This window comes from Wyeomyia smithii, chromosome 3, assembly GCF_029784165.1.
Source record: "Wyeomyia smithii strain HCP4-BCI-WySm-NY-G18 chromosome 3, ASM2978416v1, whole genome shotgun sequence".
Classification (NCBI taxonomy): domain Eukaryota; kingdom Metazoa; phylum Arthropoda; class Insecta; order Diptera; family Culicidae; genus Wyeomyia; species Wyeomyia smithii.
The window spans coordinates 235,778,719-235,795,902 of NC_073696.1; the positions used below are offsets into that span (position 1 = coordinate 235,778,719).

Here is a 17,184-nt window from a genome sequence, read left to right on the forward strand (position 1 = left end):
ATGAAATCGATTTTTATCATTATTATCATTATCATCATCATTATTACTATCATTGTTCTCATAATTGTTTTTTTTTACCGTAACAATTGTCATTATTAGCATTACAATTATTATTATAATTTTGTTATCAATAATGTTATTTAATTATATTGAAACTAAACTTACCAAGAGTGCGGATTACAATGGTTCCGTCTAAAGAAAACTGTGCTAGCAGGCCCAACACATGGCGATGATGCCGAGAAGCGGAATCTACTTTTAAAGACACAAGTTTACCTTTTATCTCCTCGCGGATTTGCTGTTTGACTCTTTCGGAGCAATTTAGTAAATGGGTTTTCATTTTCCTAGCGTCCACCGACTCACCGACAGCTTGAAACATAGGTTCTAGGAGTCCTTTCATTCCTTCCCATTCAAAACATGACAATGGGAGGTGATGATACGTTACTAATTTTATTAGCGATTCGATTAGAAGTTGTCTATCGATGGCCATCGGTCGCTTCGCAATGATCCGGGGTTTTTTTATTTCATCCGCTTGTTTTTTAACTAGTCCAATTTTATCAGCAAGGGCAGCATGTTTGGTGCGAATGTGCCTTATGAAATTGTTAATATCCAATTTCTTCTGAATGTAAGAACACCCTCGCTCTTTACAAATAGCTTTATCGCCATCCGACATCACATAGTTCATTGCTATTTCGCTCATCGTCACACAACCGCGCTTTCTGCTACCAGCAACTGCAGCAGCAGAGCTTTGTCCAGTACTAACTCCGGCACGATCCATATTCAGTGACGATTTCAATGAAACTGAATTCGATCGTTTCAGTTCTAGAATGACACAGCACAGACGATGACGATTGAAAAAACTGACTTCGTTCTGTTCATTCGTCAACTAAAGCAATTTGTGATTTGCAAGCGAAAGAGGGAGGAAAAGGAGAGAACGAAAGTTTACTTTTGTTATAGTCATGTAGAACCCGAAGTGTGTTCATCCTCTCTTCGACAAACTCCAGCCGAATTGAATGTTCGGAGTATCAATAGCAGGTGGTGAAAGAGAGGGTTTTCATATTCTTCTGTTGAGAATTCATTCGAAATTGTTGAGGCCTGGTTTAGTGATGGAAAATATCGAGCAAAATCCGTTTGCGACTTTGATGTTTTCAATCAAACCTATCTCGCATTGGCAAGGGAGTGCGAGGTCGCAAAAGCACTTGTTTACTTGTTAATTTAATGGTCATTTAGGATGAATCCTATATGGTATTTTGCAAGTGCAAGAAACAATTCGTATGCTTTGTGCCGTCAGCGCCGTCAGCGATAAATCAACAACTATTGTTAGCGCCGAAATTAAACGATATTATCGATAAGAAGCGATCATCCAAATTAACGATAAATATTGATAACTTTGCCATCTGTAGATTTGGCCGTGGAATTTTAATAAATTAGACGCTGACTGGACTATTTGGCATTAATCCTAGAACAGAATACTTTTTGTTTTGTATGGCGTCTGATGATAGAGAAATGCGGTTAAATTAGTTTACTATAGCGTTAGTCGGCATTTGCGGGAATCCCCAAAGAGAGTAATGTTTAATATTGATAATTTGTGGAACATAAAAATACGCAAGAGTAGAAATTTTTCTGAATATATTTTTAAAATTTTTTTTTCGTTTGGTTAATTTTTCGAATGGACAAAATTATTGTTCAAAATATTGTCGAAGAAACCATACCGTTCAAATAAACCGTTCCACAGTGTTTTATTTTGCCGTTTTCGTGCGATTGGATAAATAGAGAATCAAATGTTGATTATAACCATAATGTATGTTCGGAGATGTTTCAAGATTTCCAAAAATGCATCTTTCGATGTAGGAAGATCAGATTGAGATAGATGCTTGATGTCTCCGGCAAAATTTTAGGTGATCTAAAAACAAGAAACTTGGCCGAAGACATCATGTTTCTATCGCTTACATATTATGAGCAACATAAAGTTTTCTATTAAGAGGTACTGAAAATCACAATTTTCATTATAACTTTTTTCTCAGATTTTTCCGAGTTTTCAAACCTTCTACAAAGTTATCAGTCATCCAAAAATGCATGTTTATGCAGAACATTGTTATTTTATATCTCCCAAAATAAAAAAGTTTTTTGACTTATTTCGATATTTTTGGTGATATTTTCACCTCAACCATCTCCAAATTACGCAATTTTACGCAAGTGGAAAATCCGTACGATAAAATAACTATCTTAAGACTTTCAATAAAAGGCACAAACTTTTGTATGTAAGAGTATGTAAACAGCCTTTCCACTCTGCGTGTTGTCGATTCAACACTAACACTCAGTTGCAGTTGCAATACACGTCGTGCCGTGTTTCAGATATGCCACTCAGTGTAGAGCGTGGTTTGGACATGGCTGCTGCCAATAGGTGGGTAAAATATCATATTTTAATTGAATACCTCATTTTTGGCTATTTCCTTATAAGTGTTATGAGAGTGTTGGGGAATAAACAAAACAAAGATTTTTTATGACAATTCACAATTCATTTTTGCGGATTTTCTGAAGAAGAATATGAACAGGTTTGTCGTTTTTGGCTTTTGGGAAACCGACCAGCAAAAGGGGAATTCTGAAAGACCATAACCGTAGGTTCAACTACTTGGTTTGAAACCATCAGCCACCAGGATGACAAATATGTTGGCTATTTGTTAATCGCCTTAATTGTATTGGGACTAGAGGAGAACTTAAGAGGCCAGAAAAATGTTCCTCGAAGACACTGAACTGAAAACGTTCAAAATGCTGGGCTGACATTGCGCATTTCGTTTCGAGCAAATCGAACAAAACTAAATGATCGCTGGGGGGCGTTATGTTTCGTTTTTCGTATTTTTCGGCTTTGCGGGTTAGATGAGCCGCAGGACAAATGACAATGACTGCTCCTTTTAAGCTTGAAGCATAACTGGCAGTATGTGACCTACTCGAAAATAACGAAAATCGTTCGAATCGAGCTGCGCAATGCCACTCAAAATCCTCAAAACCCAAACCAAGTTTGAAGAACTGCAAGATTTTGAAAGATTGATGAGACGAAAACGGAAGATGAACATCTCCGCGATCAAATATTTTTCGCTATCCTTCGAAAATTTTAGATCATACCAATCTATCCTGAGAAATGTCCCTAACGCTCGGGTCAAACCGTCAAATCCATAAAGTCTTGTGGATATAATGTGTCTTGCAAAAGTAATCGTTTAATGTGCTTAAAAATTATCGGATTTCCGTTTTTTCAAATGTTGAGTGTTTTTTATTATAACAAGTCTCATTAACCGATAGCATGGGGCATTGAATTGTTGACAGTGTGACAGATGTCAGCGGTTTGAAACAACAAGATATAGAGCACCGGTGCGGAGAACGAAAAGTTGGTTTATATTAGCTGGTTCTATTCAGGTTTTGCTGGTGTAAATCTAGTATAAAGTTGTTTCAAAAATAGACACCGCTGAAGATGCCCTTAATAATGCCAATTTATAACAATGTAAATACCTTTCAAGCATTATAATAAATATGCTGCTGTTTTTTTTTTTGAACTAAATTTCTATTTTAAACAACGGCTTTTACCCGTTAACATTCAAGTTCATTAAGTAGACCAGGTGTGCAGTAGAGAAAGCAAAGAATACGCGAACTGGAAGTATGATACAGATTTGGAAAAGTATACCGCATCCCGACGGGACTTTAACCCGCAATCTCCCTGTCTCCGGCATAGTGTTTTTGACCAATTAAACCACGGGAGACGGTGGTACAGTTCCACAATCTATATCCATATCACATTCCACAGCCGACTTATTCTTTTGCTCATCCCTAACTACACACACTTCTGTGCAAGCGTTATTCATAGACTAAAAGGAATGTCTCATCACACACAGAAGAGTCAGCTGATGCTGATAACTCTTATAGACCTGTGTGATCGAGACCAAAGTCAGTCTGAGTCGTGCTTGCAAGTACGACACAACAACGGTGCTCCGCAGGTCTAAATTTTTCTTCGAACTAAATTTCTATTTTTAACAACGGCTTTTACCCGTTAACATTCAAGTTCATTAGGCAGACAATGTGTGCAGTAGGGAAAGTCCCGTCGGTATGCGATATATTTTTCCAAATCTGTATCATATTTCCAGTTCGCTCATTTTTCGCTTTCCCTACTGCACACATTGTCTGCTTAATTATGCTGCCGTTTATTGTTAATTATTACCTACCTAAATTTCAACGAAGTTCCTATTTCAGACAATAGCATTTCATGAAAATTCAAAACAATTACAGTGCTTTTTCGATTTTATCAACAGTCATTTTCATCACTGCTCGCCAAATTCACGCTCGATTTTCTCACACATTTATTTTTGTTTTTATCACACTTTTTCAAAAAAATCTAAATCAAGTATAGTGTACTTCCAGTTGTAGAAAGTGTATATTAAAGTGCCAGCCAAAATGGTCATCTCGAATTAAAAAAAAAACCCTATACAAAATGTTCACCTGCTCAAAAAAACACCCTGTGCAAAATTTCAGCTCAATCGGACTTAAAATGGCGTGGCGCATAGCGATTGAAGTTTGCCTTTTTTGAAAACCGAAAAATCACCCAAGGGGGGAGTACGTGAAATTTCGGTTTTCGTATTTTTTTTTTTTTTTTGATACCAAATGACCTAAAAATGCATGAAACGTCGAGAATTGATGTCATCTGAAAAAATTTTTTTTTGGCAAAAAGCTACTCTCTGGGACTCAGTCGTTTTTTCAATTGTGGATAGCGGAGTTCAAAATGATTAGACTCTCAAAATAGCTTGTAGAATGATATACACTATAACTAGCATCGAATACATTATGTTTCATTAGGGTGGTTCATTCATTCGGCATAGGGTGGTTCATTTTCGTTTTTATTCTCGCTTTTTTTCCGTCGGTCTATTTTCGCCACTGTTGTGGCCAATTCCCGACGCCCAGGGAGGCGACTCCACACCCAGGTCCCTAACTCACGACCCGTTTTATTACGGACCGGCGCCAACGGTTTTACTTCCTCATGCGATGGAAGGCGTGATCCCAGAGATTTTTCGCCTCAGAAAATCTTCCGGTGTCGGCTAGGATTGAATCTAGACCAGTTGGGTTGGTTGTGAGTGGATCACGCCACCTCACAACCATCGACACCTATGTCGGCGGTGGGATTTGAACCCAGGCGTCAAGCGTGGTTGGCGGAGACGTTACCAACCACACTAGGCCCCCGCTCTAAGGTGGTTCATAATATTGTGAAAAATGAGCAAAAAATAAAAAAGCACTTCGGTCCGTTTGATTGGTGTGACGTCTTCGACAAAGTTGTAGATGATAATTCTGTCTTTCCAAAAAAATTACTTTCGAAAAATTATTTGATTATTTAATTTAAGAAAAATTAAAAATTAATTATTCAAAAGAGGGCTTATTTTTTAAAAACTTGATTTTTTAATAAAACCTACAAAAGATTACTAAAACAATGAAACCAGTCCGATCATTTAGAAATCAAGAAAAATAAGTTATCATTTTAAAAAAAATATTTTCTGATAAAAAGATATATATTTTAATTTTTTTTAAAGGCCTTTTTTTTGAAGGACAAAATATTATTTACAACTTTGCCGAAGACACTATGCCGTTTCGACTGTAGACTTTTTTTAATTTCCAATAGAGCACTCTATGAGGAATTAAGAATATTTCTACAGTCGAAACGGTTTATTTGATTGGCATAGTGTATCTGGCAAAGTTGTAAATAATAACTTTGTTCTTCAAAAAAAATGTACTCTGTTAAAAAAGAAATAAATTAAAAAAATTATATAACTTTTCCTTCTGATTTCTCCATGGCCGGTTTCGTTGTTCAGGTAAACTTTCGTAGTTTTTGTACAAAAATCAGTATTTTTGAATGGGCTGTTTTGGATAATTAGTTTATAACTTTCTTTAATTGTTATTTTTTTCAAAAAATTAATAATTTGTTTTTAGATTGTATATTTTTTTGGAAAACAAAACTATTATCTACAACTTCGCCGAATACGTCACACCGCTCAAACGAACCGTGTTGGCTCTAAAAATATTTGTAATCATCAAAACCTATCCGAAATAGGATTTTAAAAAGCTTTTCAAAAATGAGTTTTGTTTCAAAATATTAAACCAATAGCACAACATGGCATCTTTTGCCTATGAAAACGTTTATGCAAAGTTTCAGCCAATGGGCACGTTCACGTTCTGATGATGTAAACTTGACGGAAAATATATGGTCGAACTGTCAAAACGACGCAAACCCAGAAACAACGAGTCAATCGTGTTGCGTATCTGATTGAGATCCCTATACTCTCATTATCACTGAATAACATTGATACAGTCTTTTGTCCGATTATATAAACCAGAGCACTGTGTGTTCAATCAAGTGTTGGCAAAGGACATTATTGTGGTAAATAAAACGAATAAATTGTCTGGTTCAACATTCGAAAGAACAAGTACAAGTGTCTTAGAGAGTAGATTTTTCAAACAAAATCAAATAAAACATATTCCATCAGTTTCCACCGTTTCATGTACTTTTAAGACACTTGGAATGGGAAACGTTTTTCAAATATTCGAATTCCATGTACCTCCCGTGTGTGATTTTGGAAATGACATGAAAGCATTCAACATTTTCCGACACAATCTTAATTTTGGTTGAGATCTTTTTTCTTTTGCACAGAGCAGTTTTTTGATACATTTTGTAAATTTGTTTTGTAATATCTTGCTATTTTACATATAATTTTTACAATTCAACATTGCCACCCTAACGATAATGATATAACAAATATTATATTTTCAGGAATTTTTCTATTGGTATTCAGTTAAAAGTGTTTTTTTTTTATTTTATACTCATTTTTACACAATATTATGAACCACCCTATGTCGAATAAATGAACCACCCTAATGAAACATAATGTATTCGATGCTAGTTATAGTGTATATTATTATACAAGCTGTTTCAAGAGACTAGTGATCAATTTCAGAGGATAAATTCTAAAAATTTTGAACTTCGCCTTCCACAATTGAGGAAACGACTAAGTCCCAGAGAGCAGATTTTTGCAAAAAAAAATTTTTTTCAGATGACACCAATTCTCGACGTTTCATGATATTATAAGCCATTTGGCATAAAAAAAAAATTTCGAAAACCGAAATTTCACGTACTCCCCCCTTGGGTGATTTTTCGGTTTTCAAAAAAGGCAAACTTCAATCGCTTTACGCCACGCCATTTTAAGTCCGATTGAGTTGAAATTTTGCACAGGGTGTTTTTTCGAGCAGGTGAACATTTTGTAAAGGTTTTTTTTTGAAATTTTCTGGTCACTTTTTTCCACACGATGATTGGCGCCCTAGTGTATATGAAACATCATTTTCACTCGTATAGTTTTATGAAAGTCAGATCTGTTACAATTTATTTGGGTCATAATTTTTAGAAAAACGAACCGTGAATTACGTATTTGATTGACTTTGGAGCAAAATTTACGTATTATTTGAGTTGTTGAAAAAAAAACATCTGTTAACAGCTCAAATAGCCCTACAGTTTGAAGTCCATAGAGCGTGGATTGAAAATTATAAAATCTAGCGGTTCCAAAATTTCACATAAACAAGCATTAGGCTCTATGCTAAAGAATGGGTAGTACAAATAATATAGGAATTGCACGTATAATCCCGTGAGAAAGTTCGCAAAAATACTATGGAGAAAAATATTATATTCGACCGTTATAAAATCGAAAAAGCACTGTATAGCTATGAAGTAAGCAGTTTTTTACCAGAAAACTCAATTCTGTCGAATACTACTGGGAATAGCAGTAGGTATTATTTGGCTCGAATGCATTTTTGAGCAGAAGGAAAACATGGTACCCGTGATTAGTTTGCATTTTACAAAAAAAAAAAAAAATGAACAAACGGTTACACAATTGGCATATCTTTTTCATTTTAAACTAGCTCAATTGATAATTCATGGTTTCGAGTAAAACGGGTTTGAAAATTAGCGTCGTAAATTACCATTTACATTTTACCTATTTGAGTTTATTATTATGTACTATGATATTTAAAGTTAGGTGAAAAGTAAACCATTATTCATGCAAAAAAAATATTAAAATCAAATTCAATTCACACCAAGAAATAATATCTTTTGTGGCTCTGTGATAAAATTGAGCTTCACTACTATCAGCAGTGTTTTGGCGAGTGGAAGAAAATTACTTCAAAATCAAATAATTTAAGGACGCTATGAAGCACCATTGCACAATGGTCCAGAAACCAAATTTAGTGGGAAGTTGGGGCCAGAGCTCTATAGCAATAGTTTAGAGAAAAATTTTCTTCTACAAAGTTGTTACATATGATAAAGCGCTTATTGGAAAATTATCAAAAATTAGGATGACCAAAATTTTCCATGCAATGTTTTGAATTGAATTTACTCAAATTTAAAAAATAGCATAATTCAAAAATATTTCCATTTATAGATTCAAGTATGCCCTTCAAAATGAGATCGAGAAATATTTTTTATGTTTGCCCCAAAAAGAATAACAAACAAATGAAAAATGCACATTTTTTGATGAAAAACATGCATAACTTTGAGCAAAATTGAAATATTCACGATATCAGCATTGCAAATTGTTTCTTTTTAAAAGCTCTAGAAGTCGTTTAAAGACAGTTTTTAGGTTAAACTTGAAATAAAAAAGTTAGAGCGCAAAACATGTTTTTTCAATATAAATCTGTTGTTTTCTACGATAGAGAAAAACTTTTTTTACAAGGTTACTCAAAATTAATGGAGCTATAACATTGTAAAAAAAGTTTGTCTTCTATCTACAAAGAAGAAGTTAGATACTTGATTGCATCAAAAATTTTGGTCACCCTAATTTTTGATAATTTTTTAATAAGCGCTTCATCATATTTAACAACTTTGTAGGAGAAAGTTTTTCTCTAAACAATTGTTATAGAGCTCTGGACCCAGATTTCTCTCTAAATTTGGTTTCTGGACCATTGTGCATTGGTGTTTCTCAATAGTTGCTCAATTGCAGCTATTTGCATATAACATGGGATGATTTTCGTTCTGTTGTTATCTCGGCAGCATTTCCTATCATTTTCAGCACTTTATCAGCTAATAAGCTGTCCATAAAAGTCAGCGGATAGAGTGGTGTTCCAACATCGAAGAAATTTTTTTCGCATTGCCGCCCATGAATTTAGCTTACCAGGATTTGGAGCCCGGCACGAGATGAATGAAATTTTACCTTCCTTTTTTATGTCAGGACCAGACCATCCGAATTATACTGTTTCAGAAATTGAAACAAAGGTAAAATTTCTGTTTGCTACTTCTCCACCTCGACCGGAGAAATTTTTAGTGAAGGAGGAGCCTCGAAGACGAAAGAATGGAAGAGAAAACTAAGCATTTTTCGCCACCACACCACGGAAATAAACACTACAAAAAACTAGAGTATAACAATGCGCGAGTGGCAGAACAATATCAACTACTTCACAGCCAAATGATTGGGGCACTAATAAGTGCCGTTGGTGTTGTCACAATAGAATTGCTTCATTAACGTGTTTGTAATTTATACTAGGCTGGAGTGCATTTCGTAACAGCTTGAGTTTAGTTTTAGCTTCGGATGCAGCGTGCTTGGAGCTAGCCGTAACAGCAAACGTAGGGTGGTCTATACTTGGCTGATTTTCGGCTTGTCTCAACAATTTGCTTATTGACCCAGATTTGCAGAACTTCCAAGCTGAAGCCAAGCCTGAAGAATTGGATGGCTTTACAAACAAATTATGCACCCCACGTGAGAGTACGCAGTTGCAGTGTGAAGGCGCTGTGCCCGGTTACACAGACTTAGCTTTCAGCGCGTGCAAAATAAAATATATTAATTATATTGATCCTCAACTTACCCCCCTGGGCGAGAACAAGCAAGGTGCACGAGCTCCCAAATCCGGTTACCTTGGCATTCATATTCGACCGCTACTGTCTTATATATGGAGAGAAATGCTCCACTTTCGAGCACGCGATTATTCACGAGTTGTAGAATTAAATTATAAATTGTGGCTTAAGTAGGCATTTCATTTTAAAAATGTTAATACAAAAACTAGATGTTTGAACATCAAATACAAATTAAAGATCAAAATATCAAGTAAGTAAGCAACAACTAAAAAAAATAGTAAAAAATCTAAGATGAAATACTCCAGTATTGTAAGTGATGAAATTATATTTCTCTTCCAAGTTCCCAATTCAAGAAAAAAAATACATAAGAGGTTTTCAATTAATTCAAACAAGCTAACAATGTAGCAATTATTATAATTTTTGAAGTTTAGTAAACCTGAAATCATGTGTCTGTCGATTTTCTCTTCTGCACGTATTATATTACCAGTTCGTGGAAGTTTCTCGTGCTAGAATGAACCATTCTCCTGTAGGGCTGTAACTACAAGCACGCAAACGCAGCAAGAAAAAAAGCAAATATTTCGGAACGAATCCAAACCAGAGCGCCACGACTAATTGGTCTTCGTTTACGTGCGCGTGGATTTAGGCGAGTGACAGCGGTAAACGCGCCGCGCGAAAAACCGGTCGGCCCTGTCGCACGGTGTACCCAATTTAAGCCAGATTGGATTCTGGTACAACGTTAATTGAAAACGTTATCTCGATTACTTCCGCCCGGTGCGTTTTTCAAAGGCCTGACGACGCTCAACTGCGGGCTTTCTGTCGCTTTGATGCGGGTGTGTACAACAGTACATGTCTGTACGAGTACACCAGTGCTACGGAGGTACTCACCGTTTACCGAGCAAGTGTGAGGATATTATGCTCACCAACGGAACCTTTCTAATGAGATTTCCATCCTTTTAGCGTCAATTTGGCTGGCAGCTCGGTATAAATGGTTGCTCTTACCTGGAAGGATGGAAAAACAGAAAGGAAATTCAGTCGATTAAGGTGATATCAAACGAAAGTTTGCCGAAGTAATTAAATCCTAGATCTCTCTCAGATGATTATGGGCAGGAAGGGAGACATTTATCCGGATTAATTATAACATCTGAGGGGTATATGTTAATCAAACAAACAGAGTAGGAGGCAGTTGAGTTTTCTCTATTTGTTTTTTATCTATCGATCAGACTATAATTGATGGTTTGTATTTTTGTTTAACAAGTCCGCTCACGTTACTGCATTTGTCGTACGGAGTATAATTTGAATTTTCCGTTCATTTTGCGTACAAAATCTAATCACGAATTCAACTTCAAATCAAACAATGTTCTCGCTGTTGTTGGTTGTTCGAATGTGTGTTTGTGCTTACATGATTTATTTGACGACCCACGTGATACCCCAGGTTCGAAAGTCCAGAGAGGCGTTGATCGAACACGTTCCACTCAGCTCCAGCCTGGCATCATGAATGTTATGCATGTATTCGAAAGAAAGCTGCTCCACAAAGACATGACCCCGTTTGGGAATTTATAGTCGCCAACCTACCCATTGGGTACTAACTTTGCAACAGCAGAGGGAATCGAACACGACTGTAAACACGACCCGGGAAGATCTGCCGCACAATGGAACATCTTTTATTTCTTTTTTTTTGCTCTAGCTGCTATAATAGAGGAAAACGTGCGTCGCAAGATAGATGCATGCTACGTGTTTCGGAGCATTATTACGACCTCTCGGACATTTGGAACGGAATGCATGCATAGCGTTTGTTGCTGGAGAAAGCTGAATGAACGAATCCTGTCACAGTTTGAGAAAGCATGAACGATGCAACTCGCCACGCATTGGAGCATTTCCGGAGTGATTTGCGATAAGGGCGCAACTAACAAAATATAAACAATGAGAAGTATCACTTTGAAAATTTGCAAGTACATTTTCAAATCGTAATTTCAAAGAAAGTGACTAACATTAACATCAATATCAAAAATCGACGTAAAATAAACCTGGCTTATAGTTTCCCAACAATACTACATTAAATTTGTGCGTTTATGGCTTAAATCTGCGCTATTCTTCTAACCTTTTCCTAATGAGCCTTAAAGCATTCTGACAACGAGATTCGCCCACCTCTATTTCGCCTTAAAGCATTCTGACAACGAGATACGCCCATCTTTCTTTCGCCTTGTTTTTATTTTTTCTTGAGTTGCGCCCGTTTAAATGCGCCTTTATTTTGAAAACGAAAGTTGATCCGCCCTTTACTTTTGCCTGTTTACGAAATATTTCGCAAATAAGCCCGTTGCTTCAAAACAATGTAGAGGGCCTATTTGCAAAGTATCTTTTGTTTTTGGTAAACTGTTTTATCGCCCTTTACTAAAAACTTGATTTAAATAATATTATCGATTTATACAAAAGAAAGGATTCTTGCCATGAATTGTGTGAGTCTTTTCGAAACCAATGGTGTAATAAAACGATTTGTTTACATTTTGTTAGTTGCGCCCTAAACGCGAATCACTCCGGATTTGTTTGACCGCACTTTTTGTGTTTGTTTGGATCGTTCGAGAATTTCTATACAGTAGTTCAATTGTTTTCATGAAGTGGATGCTGTGTTCTTATAATAATGATAATAAACCGCAACTAGATAGTATTATTGAGTTGATTGAAATATGCAATATTTTTTTGAAATTTAAATGAGTTTCGCTAGTGAAACTGTAACGTAAAACGTGATGAATTTGTTATGTCGTTAGTTTTCATCTGCTTTCATTGGGTTTTCGTTCAGCTTCATGCTGATGAATAGGGGATGGAAAATACAGATTTTCGATCCCCTACCGGATAAATATGCATAACTCAATTTCAACGCAATGGATAGCTAGAGATGATCGGGAAGGTGGGGTATAATACGAACGACGATTGAGTATTTGAACATTCCACAATGATTGATATTTTTATTCATTTTTAAAATCAGTAGCGTTTTTTCGTTATGACAACCGAGTAGGGAATTTGTGAATAATAGGATTCTCTACCGCTGTGTTATACTTATTTTGTTTTAATTGAATGTTTCTATAGCACAAAATATTTAATTCATTAGAGTAGTTATTTGGCATTCCAACTGAAGAATTACGATACACAGGTGTGGTTCCAGCTTGACAAACATGTTTCTGAGCGACGGGTGACCAGTACAAAAACAAGACCAGAACGTTAGCAGAGAGACAACTCCGTTTGCCAATACAGCGAATAAGCGAACCCAGTAGTGAGAACAAGCACACGTTTTGTTTACAGAGAAGTAGGAAGATTACTCCCAATGCATGAAAACAGAGTTGGTTCTATTTCCTTGAAAGTCAAGAGTTTCATTTCTCAAATCAACAAATAATCATATTATCAATATGAGTTGTGTGGTCTTGATTAGTTTGATCAAGTCAAATACTTAGGATTATTTCGAGACCTCTACATAGGGTGACTATAACAAAAGAAAACACACAAATTATCCTCAATTATTACGATATAATGGATTCTACTCAGGTGTATTGCGTCAAATAGATAAAATGTGGAACTATTTTTTGATATGATGTTGCGTGGAGTATTTCTCATGTGCATCGCTTGCATTGCATTGCTTATATTTATTCTAACTGTAACGTAAAGCATAAATGTTGTGCAGCCAGTTTAGGTTTGAACTTAAGTTGCGGTTCTCCGAATTCGAACAAGTTTCTAACAACAGAGAAGCTACTAATACAGGCAGTCACAGGTTCGTTGCACACAAATGTAGCGCGATGAATGTTTCGTTGCAGCGGTCCAGTAGAACGAAGAGTTCGTTGTGTAAGTCAAATTGGTTGTTGATTATCTTGGCGATGATTACAGCTGGCAGAATTTTCCTTCGTCATTCCAGCGTCTTCAGGTCAAGTAGACGACAGCGAGTGGAATTACAAAATCCGGCCAAGGTAGATCTGTTAGTAAAAACCTAAATTAATCCACCTAGCGGTCAGACCCAGCCTTTCTCATTCAATTTTTTATTTGTAAAAAGAGATTTACATGAACGCTTCAATCCAATAAATGTCTATTCACTCTTTAGGTTCTAAAATATTGATGTTGTAATCTTTACATATAAAAATGCAGTCCGGTCTGTCTGTCTGTCTGATCTATATAGGCTCGTAAACTACCGAACCGATCGACGTGAAAATTTGTATGTAGGGGTTTTGGTGCCGATATAGGTTCCTATGATAGTTTGACCCCTCCCTTTTCTGGAAGGGAGGAGTCCCATACAAATGAAACATAAATTTCTACACAACTCAAGAACAAACCAAGCAAATGAAACCGAATTTGGCATGTGGATGTTTTAAGGGGTAACTAATATGTCCATAATAGTTGGATGCAACACAAATTTGTGCACATCTCGAGAACTAATCTACCAAATGGAACAAAATTTGGCAGGTAAATGTGTTTAGTGGTAACAAATATGTACATAATGGTTTGAAACCCGACTTCCTCTTCTATAAGGGAGGGATCCCATGAAAATGAAACACAAATTTCGCACAGCTCAAGAACCAATCAAGAAAATACAACCAAATTTGGTATGTGAATGTTTTTAGAGGTAACAAATATGTCCATAATGGTTTGACGCCCTTCCCTTTTCTGGAAGTACATGTTTCTCCACAAATTTTTGCACATCTCGCGAACTAATCAACTAAATGGAACCATATTGGCAGGTGAATGTTTTTAGTGGTAACAAATATGTTCCATAATCGACCTCAGACAACATTTTGGATTGTAAGATGGCAACTTCCGGTTTCTGGAAAACAGCCGAAAATGGCCGATTTCCACCCAATATAATTATATCCGGATCTAGAATATTACATAGGAGCTAAAATCGACCACAGATAGCATTTTAAATTCTAAGATGGCGACTTCCGGTTTCTGAAAACTGCAGAAAATGACCAAATACCACCAAATATGAGTTTTTCTTTAACCAGTATGCTGTTCAAAATCCAGAAATTGCCTCAAATGTTATTATGAAATCCAAAATGGCGACTTCCGGTTTCGGAAAAACAGCGGCAAATGACCAAATACCACCCAATATGGGTATTTCCGGAACCGTAATGATGCAATGGAGCCACAAATCGACTCCAGACAACATTTTGAATTGTAAGATGGCAACTTCCGGTTTCTGGAAAACAGCCTGAAATGGATGATTCCCATTAAATATTAGTATTTCTGTAACCAGAAAGATGCACAGAAGCTAAAAATTGATCACAGACACAATCTTGAATTTTAAGATGGTGACTTCCGGTGTCTGGCAAACAGCCGAAAATGACCAAATACCATTCAATATGAATGTTTTCGGAACCAGAAATACACCCAGATGACAGAAATTGATTTCACAGGCAATTATAAAATCCAAAATGACGACTTTCGGCTTCTGAAAAACAGTCCAAAGTGACCAAACATTACCCAATATGAGTTTTTCTTTAACCAGTATCCTAAATACCATTTTGAAATCCAAGATGGCGACTACCGGTTTGTGAAAACAGCCTAAAATAAACAAATACTATCCAATATGAGTATCTCTGGAACCAGAATGATGCAAGGAGCTAACAATTGACCTCAGGCACCATTTTGAATTGCTAAATGACAACTTATAGGCAACAGTCGGAAATGACCGAATAATACTCAATATGGATATTTCCGTAAACGTGATGATGCATAGAAACCAAACATTGACTCTGGACACTATTTTAAATTTGAAGACGACCACTTTTAGTTTCTGGAAAACAACCAAAAATACCTCCCAATATGGGTATTTCCGGTGTCACATTGATGACAGAAAGTCTACTGATAATGACAGAATACCACCCAATATGAATATATTCAGAATTAAGGCGATGTACAGAAGCCAAAAGACGAGGATGTTGTCATTTCGATAAAACCAATCATTTCAAACGATTTGTTATTTGACTTTGATCATATCCTATGGCCGATTCGTCGTGCATTTGCAGACTTCAAACAAACCGCAAGGAATCAATGAACTTGGAACGTTCAAATAGTACGACACCACATTTAAATTATGTTGAGGCCACATATATCGATCAAAGCAGGTATAGTTATAGTCTTTGAATTTCTCTTCTTTCCATAACTTTTGAGCCACATATCAAATTGTTATGAAGTTTGTTATTTGTAAGTTTGAGAGATGACTCGTTCGTATGACACTAGTTGTGTTCTAATAAGTCATGTAATCTTTGAGATAATAGACTTTCGTTGTTTTATTAACAATTTAATACATAACGGTTGCTTAAGTTCGATTATAATCAAATGAAATGGGAACGTGTAGGGCAGCCAAACTTTGAAACCACGTGTTCAATCATAATTCATCAGTTAACCCTTAACTAGCCCGCTCATCTGATAATAATAATCAAATCGGTTGTGTAGTTTCTGAGATAATGAAGTTTCGTGATTTTCACAAATCGGCACATTACAAATGAAGTTACAGTTCGATTACAGTAAAATTCAATAGGGTCTTCTGAGGCAGCTAGACCATTCATTTGACACTAATTTTGTGGAAATCTGGTCGGCCATCTCTGAGAAAAGTGAGCGAGTCCAAGTAGTCTTCGGAATATGTTCCTTTGCATAGCTGGATTTCACATTTTTAAACATAAAAGGCAAAGTAATAGTCCGACTGCAAAACAAATCAATAGGGTCTTATGGGGCAATTAGACCTTGCATTTGACACTGATTTTATGAAAATCGGTACAGCCATATCTGAGAAACATGAGTGAGATTAAACAGTCTTCAGAACACGTTTCTTTTCATAACTTTTGAACCACAAGTTCAATCTTTATGAAATTCAATCTTAAGTGTTCTCTAGGTAGCCCGTTTTTTTTAAACCAATTTTGTTCAAATTGGTTGTGTAGTTTCTGAGATATTGATGTTTCATGATTTTCACATTTTTAGACATAACCTCTGAACTAAAAATCCGATTACAATAAAATTTAATAGGGTTTTATGGGGCAACAAGACCTTTCATTTGCAATTAATTTCATGAAAATCGGTTCAGCCATCTCTGAGAAAAGTGAGTGAGAATAAAAATCTGCACATACACACACACACACACACATACACACACACACATACAGAAAATGCTCAGCTCGTCGAGCTGAGTTGAGTGATATATGCCATTCGGCCCTTTGGAGCACTTTTATACTTTCGGTTTTGCAAGTGATTGCTATACCTTTCTAGGAGAAAGGCAAAAAGGAAACCTTTTTTGTCATCAATATATTCAATTTGAGACTTCAAAATTATTATGAAAATTAATTATTTATATG

General features: G+C 36.0%; 1 protein-coding gene across 3 annotated transcripts in view; it reads right to left on the minus strand.

Moving 5' to 3' along the window:
• The window catches only part of LOC129727135 (zwei Ig domain protein zig-8-like), a 465,271-nt gene that overhangs the window by 101,688 nt on the left and 346,399 nt on the right, over positions 1-17,184 (minus strand). The gene's annotated exons all lie outside the window — the stretch shown is intronic.